Source organism: Balaenoptera ricei, chromosome 19 (assembly GCF_028023285.1).
Source record: "Balaenoptera ricei isolate mBalRic1 chromosome 19, mBalRic1.hap2, whole genome shotgun sequence".
NCBI lineage: Eukaryota > Metazoa > Chordata > Mammalia > Artiodactyla > Balaenopteridae > Balaenoptera > Balaenoptera ricei.
In genome coordinates this window covers 55,506,368-55,521,884 of record NC_082657.1, presented here as the reverse complement: position 1 = coordinate 55,521,884, position 15,517 = coordinate 55,506,368, and the positions used below count along the sequence as shown (strand labels likewise).

Here is a 15,517-nt window from a genome sequence, read left to right as displayed (position 1 = left end):
ATATTGCTATTCATTAAATTAACCTTTCCCCACATGAACTGATTACGTAATGCTTTATGGCATTTTTCTGCTCATGCAGAAATGAAAGCAAGAAAAAGGCCTGGAATGGAAGTCAGGAGAAGTGGACTCTATAACCCAAAGACCTCTACAACCCAGCTGTTCAGGTTGCACAACTGGGCTTCCTTCCCTGGGCCTCAGTTCCTTTAACCACAAAGCCAAGGGCTCCAAAGTTATCCGCCATCTCGCAGTCCCTTGCAACCCGGACCGCACACAATTTACATATTGCTTGGCACAGTAAGTGTCAGGGATACATCCAGACTTTCACACCATCAATGATTCACTGATAATCTCCTAACTCAGAGAGTAAAATCAGCACAATCGGGAGAATAAAAGCCAGGCCTCTCTTTGCCAGGAAAGAAGACTTGGATTTGGGGGTAAAACAGATGCAGGACTACGTGGGTTTTCTGCCAGGCCCAGTGGAGAGTGTATTCAAGGCTTGTCTCCTCCCAGAAGAGCTGGCACCACCCCAACCTCAGCCTCACACAGACCAGCGTTTATGGCCTTTCCAAAACCTCCCAAGTATGTATTTCATAAAAGCAGGGCCTGGTTCAAATCCCTTGTAATGTCTCCAAAGGGAAAGAATAGAGTCAATAATCAGGGCTGTGTCTGTGTGTCGTAAATTCCCCAATCCCCTATTCCCTCTCCCAGCTAGCACACGCGGGCACACGCACACACACACCTAAACACAGCCATAAATATATACACTCCCATTGAATAGACTGGGGATTCAAATTACAGTTACAGTGTAATAAAACTGACTAATCTGCGGGGTGTGTGCAGAACTGTAAGTGTAAGTGTGTGTGTGAGTGAGAGAGAGAGAGACTTACAAGCCTCCTCCATTACTTGGGAGATCCCTCTGGGACACTGAAATAAGCTGTCTTCACTGAACCGTCCTGGAAGCTTCTTACCCCTGGAGGCAGGGCTGGCTACCTAATTCGCAGGCCCAGTCTTCAAAACTTAAGAATTTCAAAACAGCACCAGCAGAGCCTGAAACCAAGTGTGAGATGAGACCTTCTCACTGTCAAGACCCCATACGATTGTGCAAGTCACACTCTGGCTTATTAACAAACAGCGGGTCTGGATCAGATTCTCATACCCTGCACCATTTCTTTAGGATATCTTACACTGAAATGGGCTCGTGGAGGTGTGTGACGTCACAGAAACGGAGTGGTCTTTGGAAAGAGGCTGGCCTGGGTTTGAATCCTGCTAGACCACATACCAACGGTGTCTCCTTGGACACTTTCGTTCCTCGTTTTGAACGTCAACATCCCATGTATTAAATGGAGACAGGGCGAGTCATTTCCCAGAATTACAAGGAGGATTAAATGCAGCAAGACGTATAAAAGTGCGAGGACGAAGCCTGGCACACAATAGGTGTTCAAAGGGCCCTTCTTTGGGGCACAGAACTTGCAGATCTGTTCAAACAAACACCACACTATTAAAAGTGAAGCTATTGTAATTGAGGTTTGCCAGGGGTCGCTGGTGATGAGGACCGAGTGGGATTTGAAAGCCTGACAAACCGTTTTCAATCTGTCCTTTCTTTTACCTCTAATGAGGTTTCTCCCTTGGGGGTGAGAAGGGATGACCTTCGAAAAGGCGTCAGAGTTTGGGACTCAGGCAGGCATCAACTAAGAGTGAAGACAAGTTGTACGGGGAAAGGGGGAGGGGAGGAAGAGAAAGAAAGAAAAGTTAGCGCTGGAATCTGAAGAGTGCCTGGGTTTATTTTCTTGGCTGGGACGGGGAACTTTCTGGCAGCCAGGTTCTTGGACCGCGGCCGGCGGCTCCGCGGCTCCCATTGGTCGGCGCGCGGCTGTTGCTACGCGGGTGGACCAATGGCGCGCGAGGGGCGTTCTGGCTCCGCTCTCTCCCGGGATGGCCGCGGGAGCCCCGGGGACTCGGCAGGAGCGGGCCTCTCGCCGGGGCATTTTTTTCTTTCTTTCTTTTTTTGTTTTTTAATTTTATTTTAAAGGAGGGGCCGGCACTGAGTTGTGGGCGAGCCTGGGCGGGGCGGACGCCTCCCTGCGCCGCGCCCCGGGAGGTTGGTTCACCTGACCGACCCGTTCCTCGGGCTCCCTCGCCCTCCAGCCTTTACACCCCCTGGGGGAACAGGGCTGGACGCGCGGGCTGTTTTATTGTATTTATTTATTTTTCCCTCCTGGAGCCTGTGCGTGTTTTATGTTTTAATAACTTTATCAACTCAGTGAACTTGCGCGAGAGCACCGGCGGCTTCTCTCGCCTCCCTCCTTTTCCCCCCTGTCTCTAACTGGCCTCTGGGTCACTTCCAAAAGGTAAATTCCACCCCCCCGCACCGCCCCCCCCCCCCCACGAAAGTCCTCCCCACCCCCATCCCCATCCAGACACTGGTTTTGGAGCATTTGGCCTTGAGGAGCATAGTTTTCTTGCTGCAAAGCAGGGTCTCAGTTTCGAAGTTTTTCAGGAGGGAGATTTCCTGGGTAAGAGGGAAGGAGAATTGAGGTGTAGGCAGCCCTGGGTACTTTGGATTAATAATAACATCAGTAGTGAAATAATAACTATCATTTGCTGTACCAGACACTGTACTGAACAACTGTATTACTCTGTATTAGACGCTGTGCTTTTGCTCTGAAGCAGTTGCCATGCTTCCTCCTATTTAAATCTTGTTATAGATGGGTAAACTGAGGCACCGAGCACTGAAGCACTTTGCTCCAGGTGGCCAGGCAAAAGCAGGACTTGAAGTCGAGTGTGTCTCTGGCTCCAGAACCCTTGGTTCTACCCACTTTCTGTGTTGTTGCAGAACTCTTAAGATAGCCCCTGAGGTATGGGGGATCCCGGGTCCCCCATCTAGGCGAACGTCTCAGTTGAGTCCATGCCCCGCCCCCCGCCAGGTAGAACCAGCCTGTAAAAGCATTGCTCTAACACATGGCTGCACTTAACATAAACCCATCTGCATGCGGGGAGTCACTATTTCCCAATTTTGTGGAGAACCGCCCAGTTCAGCACAGGTAACAAAATGTGTTTCTTTGTCCTACAAAGTTACTTTTTTTTCTGTGTTTCAAGGGGCTTCCTTCCAATTCTCCTGGTTATGGCTTCACCGTTGGCTGGCGTGGTCAGTACGGCAGGCGAAATTAACCCCACTTACAGGTGAGGACGGTGAGCACAGAGATGCAGCGCCTGTGGCCGAGGTCGCACAGGAACCCAGTGGCAGACCCAGGGCTGGAGTGGAGGCTTCCCCTCCTCTCTGTGCTCCCTAGCGAGCGTCTCTGTTCGCCAAGAGCGCCATGGCCTCTAAATTAGGAATTCAAAACAACAGCAAAAGGTAGGGATTAGGAATGCAGGAGAGAAAAAAAAAAGTCAGTGAGAAATGAACTCAATCCTATTTTTTTGTTTGGAAACTGCCTGGGAAGTGGCCCCATAGCTGGGAGCAGGATTGTCTGGTGGAGGAGTGTCTGCTGGCAAGGCTGGTTTCTACCTGGCAGAAGGCTACCTACCACCCTAGCCCTTGTTCTGAGCCTGGCACTGCAGCGAAGCATGTCTGTACTCAGTCTGCTGTTGCCTAATAGGCTGAGCAGAAAGGCCCGGACTAGCCTTCCCTCTGCCCTTTGCCAGGGGGAGAGGCTCTGGTCGTGCTCCCCTCTTTCCCTAACACAGCAGAAGCCAAGGGGTGTTTCTCTTCTGATGACTTAAAGGAGATGCGTCTGAACTTCCGTACCCAGGGTTACCCAGCTGCTGAGAGCCTTTCCAGCTCCACGCATCCCCAGAGATTCCCTGGGTCCCAGAAAGATAGTACTGTCTCCTTCCTTAAATCCCCCTAGCTTAAGAAGCCTAGCCGAAACCCTGCTCATAATCTTTCGCCATAAAGTTTATCTTCTAAAACCTATGGAAAATAAAAATCAGGATTGGGGCAAAGCAGATTGTTGTGTTTGTAGAGGCTGATATAGTTGCTGACTGTTTTCCCTGGTATCCCACTCTAACTCTTTAGGCAGCCTGGAATTTGAAAGAATGTTTGCAAAGCTGCTTTCTTCCTGAACACTAACCTAAATCCCTCTGGTTGCAACCTCTGCTCCTTCCCAAGCCTTGCAGGGCAGTGAGACACCTACCCACACAATGCTGTGTCTCCTGCTTTCAGTGTTCTTTATAGCCAAGAGCCACACAGACGTCCTTTCTCCTTCCACAAGCATTTCATTGTAGGGTACTCTGCCTTTGTGGTGGGCACTGGGGACTCCCACCCCAATGCTTGCAGTCCAAGGGGAAAAATCTATTACCCAAACCCCATCACAAGCCCAAACTTAAACTGCTATCCATGTTACAAGAGAGACATACATACATGACACCATCACAGAGTATAAAGGAACTTAAAAGTCATCTATAGCAATCAAGACAGGCTTCCTGGAGGAGGTGATGTTTGAGCTGAGGTTTCTTGGATGGACATAGTGTAGAGGCTGGGGTGAGGGTGGATAGGAAGAAGAACCAGCACAGGCACATGTCCTCTGTTGGGTCTGATATCCGCGTACCTGCTGAGAACATTTAGCAGGGCCTCTTGCAGTCCAATCCGCTCTCCATGGATGGGAAATTACTTTTTATTGAGACTGGTAAAAATCAGCTTCTCTAAGAACATGAGTCTTTCCCCTAAGACAAGAAATCGGGACCGCATGTTTAGGCCTGGTCTTGCTAGGTGGGTGTACAGGTCACCAAAGGGATAAAATCGACACTTTTTTTTTTTTTACTGCTTCCATAATCGGGGAGCAGGGACACTGGAGTCCTACCGATTTCTGCCTTGGCCCAGTGTAACTAGTATTATTAAGAAGTGTTAAACTTTCAGTGCCCCAGAACTGAAAGAGTTCACCCTCAAATGCCTCCACGGTTTATGAAGTGCTGAGTGGGAGCCTGGTGTTTCCTAAGTGTGACACCCGGGAACCCTTCCAACCACACTGGGAGATAGAACTGTTCAACCCCTTTTTGCAGATGAGAAAAACAAGGCCCAGAAAACCCTTGGGTCCTGACTTCCAGTGTGTGACATGGATACAGAATAGGATAAAGTCCCCTTTGATGGCTCATAGAATGAGTGTTTTATGTCACAGGCTCACAAAAGGTCAGGTTTGGACAGTAGTTGAGAGCAATTTGTTTTTCAATTCTTATCCGGTGTTTGATCTGCAGATACCCTGCACATTTTGCAAGTTCTCTTTATGATGACCTGCATTGGTACCTGTTTTCGCCAACTGGAAGAAATGTGAAGAGGATTTTCGCAGTTAGGAAGAAAGGTAATTGCTTCTCCACTTTACGTTGTTTCAGCTTACAAAAGGTTTTGTAGGGCCGCTCTACTTTCGGATAGGCGGGGGAAACCTGTGTTAACACCCCTGACATGTCCAGCCTCGACCTCAGTCTTTCCTTTAATAGGGAATTCACTGCCTTTTTGATGAAGCCAGGTTGACTTTCAAATCTTTGATGATTCAAAAAAGAAAAGACCTTCAGCCTCAAGACCTCTGAGCAAAGACATTCATTAAAGGTTTGAAGCAAGCTGGTGGGCATAAATAGCAATCAGGTGTACTGGAGATTATAGAAGCCCTGCGAATAAAGGAAGAACCCAGAATACCTTCGTAGAGATCCTAATCTAAGTGTCTCAGAGCCCTTGAGGGGCTACACTCCCATCGCTCCCTACAATCTCTCCTGCCTTCTTAGGAGTTTGAATTATGATGTTAAGGAATTGAGTCAACCATACTTCTCAGTGGTCTCCCTATGGAAACCCTTCTAGACCTAATACCACCAAAGTGAGGCTCTGAGGTCACCTTTCCAGGCTTTGTGCTTGGGTTGGTGGTGAAGGGCCACGGAGGTGCCATTTTCAGACACCTGGAGTAGGCTTCCCAAGCCCGCAGGATCCCATACTGTGCTTCTTGTTGCCCCTCCAGTTGGGTGCTTCCCTGATGGATATGAAGTAGCTTGAGCCCCTCTCCTAAGTGTCAATCACAGAAGCCTCCTCAAATAGAGCCTTTCTTGATTCATCCATCCATCCATCCGTTCAACACATATTTACTGAGCTTCTACTATACGTGACACTGCGAGGATGAAGTTAACAAAGCAGTCCTATCCCTGCTTTCAGGACACTTACAATCTAGTAGATGGAAAAAGACGATGTTGAAAGGACCAGGAATGAAATGTCAAATTCCCATGATTACGCAGAATCAGGTTTCCTCTTCAGACAATTCCTCTGGCTCCTGAGAATGAAATAGGGGATGGAGGAGCGGGAACCACTCTCCGTCAGCTGCTCACACCGCTAGCATTCAGTCACCTGCTTTTTAAAATTTCCTGCAGGCACCACACGTGCCCTGAAGTTACTGCGTTTGTTTCCTTCCTTCCCAGTGGCTGATCTGCCTTCACTCCACTGGAATGAAAGCTCTGTGAAGGGAGGAACTTCCTGTAGTTGGCTCACTTCTGAACCCCCGGCGCCAGCAGAATCCCTGGAACCAAGGGGGAGCCCCGTCATATTTGCTGAGCTAATGAGTGACTTTTTCCTCAAACCTGAGCGAGGTGGGAACGCTAGAGGCACCTGGGAGAAGGTGAGGAGGAGCTCCAGGAGGCAGTTGGATGCACGTGTACCTGTGGGGAATGTCCTTCTGCTGGCATGTGCTGTTGTCACACAAAGAGGCTGCAGTCTGCTCCCCAGGAATCCTTTGGGGATTTGGAAAGAAGACTTCTTTGTTTTCATAATTTAATTACTGGTTAACAATTAAATCCCAGTTCAGAGATAACTTCTTGAATTTGCAACTGAAGAACTTTTTTTTTTCTTTTACTCCCCCACCTCTCTTCCCAGAAATGGGTGCCTAGCCTAAAACCCGTGTACTTAGCAGCTGGCCGTGGAAGCCCATGAGTAATCTCTCACCTTAATCAAGGGAGGGAGAAATGGAAAACTTGATCCCCAGGTGGCTTCGTAGGAACGGAAAAAAAAAAAAAAAATGGAGATGCTGGCATCGTCCAGTGCTTATAATATTTTCCTTTTTTAAAACAGTCATTTTTTGTGTGCTAGCAGCGTGCTTTGTAATCACTGCTGAGCATGATTTTCTACATCAGCAAAGCATTTTATTTATTTTGAGGAAGCCGCAGTTGAGGTCAAGTGTGGGTAAGGACTTCTTTCTTAAGGCATAGAACAAACAGCTCAGACCCCCGGAAGGATCAACGTGTATAGAGTCCCTGTTGCCCTTGGTAACATCTCCTCCAAAGATTATGTCTCCCATGGGGTGATCTGCAAAAGGGGAAGGGCCACACTCTGAAGGGGTTTGACCCACAAAGAAAGAAGCAGTGTCTTCTCGTGTTGTCAGGGCTGGAAGGGAGGGCTCTGAGCAGAGTACCTGCATCCACCCTGTCTTTGTGGCATGGCGCTAGCTATTAGGGATGTCGTCTCTCATCCCCACATTGCAGACAAGGAGGGGGCGGTGGGATGTCACTGGAGGAGATGGAAGATGGATAGCCCTGGACGTTCCTCTGTCCTATTGACGCAGACACACCCGTCTCTCTGTCTCATTGCCTGCATCACCTTCAATTTGGCCAGATGGACATCATGGGGGAAATTTCATCCGGACCGGGAATCTTAAAACACTAACAAAAAGAGCTGGCTCCTGGGAGAAATGAGGATGGGGCCATTAGAAGTTGGGAGCTGGGGCCATTAGGAAGCAGCCAGGGTATGTCAGTGCACAGGGGAATTTCTGCTCGATAAAGGGAAATGTGAACACAGGTTAGTGCTGTGATTACAGCATCCTGGAGGGGGGGCCCTGAGAGGCCAGGAATAGATTTAGACGCACTCGAGCAAAGACTGGGGGAAGGGAGGAAGGTCACCTCTTCAGATCCTGGCGAAGGTGCGCGTGTGGTCAGAGGCGTTCTTCTCCACCGCGCAGATGGGAAGGGTCCTTTCGAGTGTCACCCCGGGGAGTGGCACATGAGTATTGTATCCTCAGACCTGGGAGGACTGGCCCCTCAAGACTGGGGCAAATTAAATGCAAGCCCAGAACAGAACTCTTGAGAGAGCTTAGGAAAGGCTTTGCTACACACTGTGATAAGATGGCCGAGGCCCCTCTGCTTCTGGGGGGCAGTTTGGCAACATCCATCAAGAGCCTCAGAAAACTGACACAAAAACACACAAATTCATTCTGAAAAAATACTTAGATATCCACACAACGATTTATCTAAGAAAGAGCGTCAGTGTGATATTTGTAATGGGGAAAAATGGGAAATAATCTACATGACCAACAACAGAGGAAATAGCTAAATCAATTGTAGTGCATTCCTACAGTGGCACTTAGCAAACCTTTAACTATGAAATCATGTTAATGGCATGGAAGAATGATTATGGCCTGTTAAGTAAAAAAATGCAGGTTACACCAAGAAAGCAGATGGGGGGCTTCCCTGGTGGCGCAGTGGTTGAGAATCTGCCTGCCGATGCAGGGGACATGGGTTCGAGCCCTGGTCTGGGAAGATCCCACATGCCGCGGAGCAACTAGGCCCGTGAGCCACAACTACTGAGCCTGCGCGTCTGGAGCCTGTGCTCCGCAGCAAGAGAGGTCACGATAGTCAGAGACCCGCGCACCGTGATGAAGAGTGGCCCCTGCTTGCCGCAACTGGAGAAAGCCCTCGCACAGAAACGAAGACCCAACACAGCCAAAAATAAAATAAATAAATAAATAATAATTAAAAAAAAAAAAGGAAAGCAGATAGGATATGATCACAACTCAATACAGAAAAAGGTCCGAAAGAAAACAGACCAAACTGTTAGCAGTGGTTATATCTATGTATCAATAGTAGGATTCTGGATGATATTTTATATTGTTTTCCTAGTGTTCAAAGTTTTCAAAAGTATCTACTTTCACATGTGTTAATACGTATGAATACGTATAACATAGACCACTGTCCCTTCCTTATCTTTCCTACTCTGCTTTATTCTTCTCCACACCGATGTTCACTGACATCTTATGTATTCAGTTGTTTATTTTCTGTGTGTCACTGGTGCTCTGTCCTCTAGAATATAAGCTTCCCAAGGGCAGGGCTTTGTCTTGTTCAGAAATCTAAATCTCCTTCCCTCCCTAGCACACAGCCTTAGACAGAATTCAATAACTGTTCACTGAAAAAGTTGATATGCTCTTTTGATAATCATAACAATGGAATATTATTGACATATAAAGAAGAGAAGTTGGAATTGCAGAGAAGGTTATGCTCCCCCCTGCCCCCCGCCATTTTCATGACCATGACAAAGTCAAACCAGGTTGCAGGATGTATTGAGCTTATCCTCTGTCATGGCAGCTGATCAGTGGTAGCCATTGACTGAGTCCCAAATGGGGAAGGGTAGTAAGAGGCAATCCATCAGTAGAAAGGTTACTTTGATGGCCCTAGAGCAGATGCTTTGAACCATGGGACCCCATTAAGAAAAGACTCAGCCCTCAGGACTGAAATTCCCTGGGTAAGGCCAGTGTGCCCTAAAACCTGGCATTGGCTCTGTGAATTTGGTCATTCCATTTATAATGTCCACCTTTTCCCCTGAATAACTGTTGTCCAATCACAGTAGATGCATCATAAATTTCACCTGAAGACAGGTTTAGAAGGTACATGGTATACAGAAAAGGTCTCAAGTACATATTGATTTAGAATCCTGACTCCACACTTCTTAGCTGTATGACCTCACTCAAGATACTTAAACCTTCTTAATCTGTAGTTTCGTTACCTGCAAAATAATCCTGATCTTACAAGGTTATTCTGCATAGGAAATGAGACTATATAGAAAAGGTCTCACATAGAGCTAAGCATATGGCTTTCCCCAAATTCACATTGTCCACCAACATGAAAATCTGGTTTTCTAAGAATGAACTCAGTAATACTGATGTACAACAAATATCAATTTCCACATTCTTGAAAATAAGGGCATAAAGTCCTCTCCTTTGAGCTGTGAATTCCTCTATCCCGTTGTGGTCTGCCGGCCGCTGACATCCCTACCACCTGAAGCGTTTGTTAAAATGGGGTACGGGTTACAGATTCCCTGGCCTCACTGGACTTCTAAGTCACAGTGTCTAGGAATGAATCTGAAAAATCTGCAGTCTTAAAGGGTCACCGGGTGTTTCTTACGTACATTCAGACGTGAGATCCATCGCAAGTCGTGTTTCTAAGAACATGCAGAAGAGCCTGTAGCCTTTTTAAAGTCAAGGCACGAAGTTTGCTTCTTTCCTCCTCTTCCAATCCAGGGTTTTCCTTCTCATGAGGGCGACATCTCAGAGTGTGGCCTTATGAAAGAATACAGACATTTGCCATGTAGAATCTGAGCTCCCTCCAAATACTGTTCGGTGACAGAACCTTGACGTGCCAAGACTGTGTCTGCAGGGCTGCGGTTAACCACGCAATAGTCCTGAATGCCCAGTTCTTGATGTGGACTCATAGGGTCTTTTTAATATGCACAGATGATCTAATGGAAACCTAAATGAAAGAAAGAAAAGATCTGTCCCTGTTTTCACACCTCCCCACAAATTGATCTCTTCCCACATTTCTCCATATTTCTCCCCTCCAATCCTTGAATACTTAAGTTTTACAAATTCCAAGATACGGTTCTTTTTCTTTCATGATCAGTATCTTCCCCACTCTCCCTTTTCTGCTCTTCCTCCCACACCATAGAATTTCTTTCTTTGTAATAATTAAATCTTAGCCTCTCTGTGAGGCTTTGCCACTCTCAAAGCAGTTTCATGCCCATTTTCTTATGAACAGAACCAGCTTCATTTATTCAGACGATAGCTCTGTTCTTGCTTATGAAAACCATCTCAGTGGAGATTCATCCAGCAAAATGCTTAGGAGCTTGGGCTCTATGCCTGGAGAGACCCGAGTTCAATTCCTGCCACTTAATACCAGTGAATTCAGGCAAGTAATGTAACTTCCCACAGCTTGCTTCTCTTGTCTATGCAGTGTAGACAATCAGCACCCAGCCCACAGAGTAGCCTTGAGGATGAAATGAGATAATCACTTATAAAATGCTCAGCACAAGGCCGGTATAGAGTACGAGTTCCATTAATGTCAGTTATTGTTGTCATTAAATATATTAGATAAAGGCTTTTAATGACTATAGGAAGTGAGAGGAAGCCACCTCCATTTGGCCTGAACTGACCCCCAAATCTAACTCAATCCAGTCCACAGTTTTCAACCCAGATTAGAAAAGAAAGAACCACATTTTGTGCTGTGCCCTTCACTGATTATTTGTCTAATGGAGATATTCTGATTCCATGTTATGTGACAACATCATCTGGGACAGAAAGATAATTTTTGAGATCTCACCCCCTACCCCACCCCCGAATAAAAAACAGATACTTGGCATCTCTGGTTAAAGTGAAATCCAAACTTTTCAGAGTTTAGAAATGTTTGGAAGCTACTTCTCGTAGTCCTCGGCTGGGATCTTTTTGGACTGGGGTGGAGATGGGGGTGAGGGGTTCTTGCTGCCAGACTTTTCATGGGCAAGCATGTTCATGCAGGTCTCAGCAAACTCCCTTGGTTCCAAGAGTTCAGGCTCAGGTAAGCTTTGGACAAACACCTGAGGCTCTGAGAGGCTTAATTGAAGTAAGCCCGAACTTAAATGTTTTATGAGGTACGCCCATCACTAATTTTCTTGGCCAAGTTTTAGGTGGCCTCATTGTGGATATGCTCCTGTTAGCACCTGGGAAACTCAGGTCTCCACCGTGGAGCCTTGGTTTGGTTTGACTTCACCACACCTCCGAGAGCTGCAGACCACATGTGCGTGTCAGTGCTCACAGTGTGATCACACCTGGACCTGGGAGCCGTTTCCCCCTTGGTACAGCTTGTCTTGAAGTTCCAGAAAAGCCAGACCTCACCTTCCCCTTAGCGAAGTCCTCCAGACTGGGACCAAACTCTCTCTCAAAAGTAACAAGTCTCAGGAACAAGGGAACCCGTAAGACAAGCATCTTGCCAAGCTCCCGTGTGAATCGGGAGTGAAACAGAGCTGGTCTTGTGAAAGGAGACACAAAACAGCCCAGCTGGATGGAGCACACGTGGCCATCGGAGAGAGAAGCTGATTATTCCACCAAGATGTGCCATCTTTTTTGATTTGGACAAGCTTCTCCCCACCCAAGTCCAGAATCGTCTTGGAAACTTCTCCTCAACTACCCACAACCTCCAGACTATAAATCCCTCAGGGTCTTATTTGTTTTTTGTTCATAGGGAGAATCATATGCCAACAATACTATTAAAAACTGCATACCCTGAAAGTTTGAACGGAACAACATCTGTAATTTTCAGAATGTTCTTTGGACCGACAGGAAACGAACTGAAAAGGCACAAGTCAGATAACAGCAGGCTGAAATTCCAGTCCCACTTTTATGTTACCCTTCAGAATGTTCTGGATCAGTCACACTCCAGTCAGAAAGAAGAGTCAGAACTAGGAGCTCAAGGGCAAAAATTCAATATGGGACCTTGTATTACAGGGTATGAAGGTGTTGACAAAAGGCAAGCAGGGTCTGAGGAGGCAACCGGAGATGGGCAACGGCTGGGATCTCCTACCGCCTTTGGGGCTAGAGAGACAAAAGAAGGAAGCGGTCTGATCCAAACTCAAAAGCCGGAACTCAAAAGCTCAACAGCTTGGATGGTGGAGGCTTCCTGGGTGGGGCTGGAACCGTGAAGGAGAGACAAGCCTTGCTTGTCTCTTGCTGAGCGCGACACAGAGAGAGGGCAAGAAATACCCTGGCCACCATTCATCTCCTGCTTCCAGACTCCAACCAGTACCTCTTGTGACCGAAAGTAACCAGAAGCCAGTTCCCAGGGGAATCTGGGAAATACGGTTTTCAGGGGTCAGCATCCCCAGAGAATGGGTCTCACAGAAAGTTAATATATGAGCAGTACCCACATATGACCGAGGCCATCATATGTCATTTTTGTGCTGGTTACATACGGGCAAACTGAAAAATCAGAAAGCCACAATTAATCTTAGTGCAAACACCTGCGTTTTCACATATATTATTGTGTGTCATCTCTGTACTAGCAATTTTGCATGTTATTCCAGATACTTTATTTTCATACTGCCAGTATCTGCCTGTAATACAGTCTCCATACAAATTTCTGATTTAAGAAAGAAAGAAGGCCGACTCGATCAAGAGCACACTTTTTGCTAAAAGGAAGAGAGACAGGATTGTAGATGGTGAGCAAGACTCCTTCACTGGACTGACGTCAGGATCCCACGAGTGATTAGCTTTGAACACGCTGCATTAGTGTCAGACCAAGGCAGACACACGCATCTTCAGTGCTTCGTGCCACGTGTGCCAGTGAAACCATCCAACAGCTTTTTTTCAGGGTGATGTTGACACACGTCAAATGCATTAACATTTCTATTGGAATGACTCATTCGCAGGGAACAGTCACCTCAGAAAGATGACAGAGGGGAGGGGGAGAAGCATTTTATAGTCTTTCAAGATATGAGGACCAGCTCGACTTTCAGGGGTTTTTTAAGACAGCAGTCACGGTCTTACTGGTATGGTATGGTTTGTTTGATAGCATCGTCGTCGTTGTGACGTGTCTTTTGCCTTAGCTTCACTAACTTAGAGGTCTGGAGGAGGTCACTGAGCCACTGGGTGGACACGAATGGGCCTCCCCTCTGGGCTGCACCCCTCCCCGGGCCCCCGTGGCCAGATCCCTCTCTTCTTCAGCGTATCAGGAGGGGGTGGTACCCAAGCCTCCAGCATCTGCCTTGGCCACGCCTAAGGCTTCTTCCTCTTATGCTTCCCCAGAGCTCAGCTCACCCTCCTCAGGTAGATGCTGTAAGACACACTAGGCTGACTTGTGGGGTCAAGTTCAGGGCTCCTGCCCCCCTCCTCTCTCCGCATAGTGAGACCTCCGTTACCATCGTCGCTGTTGCTTGCTCTTGCTTTGTTTTGTTTTGGGGAAGATTTGACTGTGGTTTTGGCTGTAAAGGAAACAAAAAAAGAATCAATTCATTGCAATTGGATGTGACACTACTTAGAGCCCCAGGCCCAGCCCATTCCTCCAGGGACCTCCGCAGCGCTGCCTGGCCTTATGCACCCGCACCTCTGTCTGCCCGGAGGGCAGCTCCTCCCTCCAGGGAACGACCTCACAAGTGGCTCAGTCCCAGGGTCCATGCCTGACTACCCGTGGAACCCAGAGGAAGGAAAGAGCCTGCCATGTACCCAGGTTTAAGACCAGCCTTCCAACTCTGTCCTAGTGTTGACCAAATCCCAGGCTGGTGGACAATGGCGTCCTCCATTCTCTTCAAGAGCACACACCTTCATCCCCATCCTTCTACCCCCCGCGCACATAACCCCAAACAGGTGATCAGGATGCAGGTGTCCGACAGCCAGACGATTCCCCAAGCCTGAGCCATTGAATAGTCAAGAACTGTTTTCATAGGTCATCAACATAATGGTCTAGGGTGGTCTTTGCCCAGGTTCTGTTTTCACAGGGACTCCCTCAAGACAGGAGGAACATGCACTAAGCCGTCATCTTCTGTTTCATACCCTTTACCAGAAACACACTGATAGCAACAAGGACAAGCCATGGTTCAATTTCAGCTACTTTGGGGATAACTGTCTGCTTCTTGGGAACTACTGCAGCCCGCACACTGAGATCTATATGTGCCATATTGCTTAACAGTGGAAGGCAAGCCATCCCAAGGACGTCTTGGACATTTTTGATATTGTCAATTATCTTTACAAGATGCAGTAACAGTGTAAATAGACAGCTGGTTTTGTTTTTTTGGATTTTTTAATGGATGTGTCACAGAAAACAAAGGGAGCGGGTATTACTGGAAACCGTGGCTCTCCCTGAGAGACCCTTTTTCCGTGCAGCCAACTCTGTTTTGCCCTCCTCTTGCTTCCCTGGGATGGCAGGGCAGGTCTCTGTGATTTCAGGGCCCAGGCTTTCCATGGCACCACGTTGCCTGCCATGCAGTAAAGCGTTGTTTGTCAACCACCCCTGGGTTCGGTGAAGCATCACTCAAGGCAGAGTTTTGAATTCTACCATCAGTCATTAAGAAAGGCAGCTTAGTGGAACAGACAGCTTCAAACTAACTTTCTCCCTCCCTCCCTCTCCCCTTTCCTCCCTCCCTCTCCCCTTTCCTCCCTCCCTCTCTCCCTTCCTCCCTTCCATCTTTCTTCCTGCCTGCCTTCTTTCCTTTATTTCTTTTTAAAATTTCTTTTACCAGTGTTGGTTATTTATCTGAATCTACTATAAAACTAAATCTACCATCATCTGTTACCTAAGGTCACCGGAATTGATCTTCTCACAGACATAAAGGCGTCTGTAATTCATTTCCTGAGCTTCTCCTCCAGCTGCTGTCACCTTTCTTTCCCTTCTCCTCTGCCCCCTAACAGCCTGAGTGTAGTTTAGGGGAAACCCTCTGAGCAAGCTCCACAGTGTGTCCTCTCTTTCCCATGAATTCAAGATATCTGAATCCTCTTTAGGTGGGGTGATCATTTCCCTGGTCTATGCCTCTTGTCCCTACATC

General features: G+C 47.4%; 1 long non-coding RNA gene across 2 annotated transcripts in view; it reads left to right on the top strand.

Annotated features, from left to right (window-relative positions):
* Positions 1-1,969: 1,969 nt before the first annotated feature.
* Positions 1,970-15,517, top strand: part of LOC132353604 (uncharacterized) — a 120,921-nt gene continuing 107,373 nt past the window's right edge. For both annotated transcript variants that reach the window (XR_009499052.1, XR_009499053.1), the window contains exons 1-3: positions 1,970-2,348; positions 3,097-3,180; positions 5,194-5,297. This is a non-coding gene — a long non-coding RNA (uncharacterized LOC132353604). The remainder of the gene's footprint in view (positions 2,349-3,096; positions 3,181-5,193; positions 5,298-15,517) is intronic.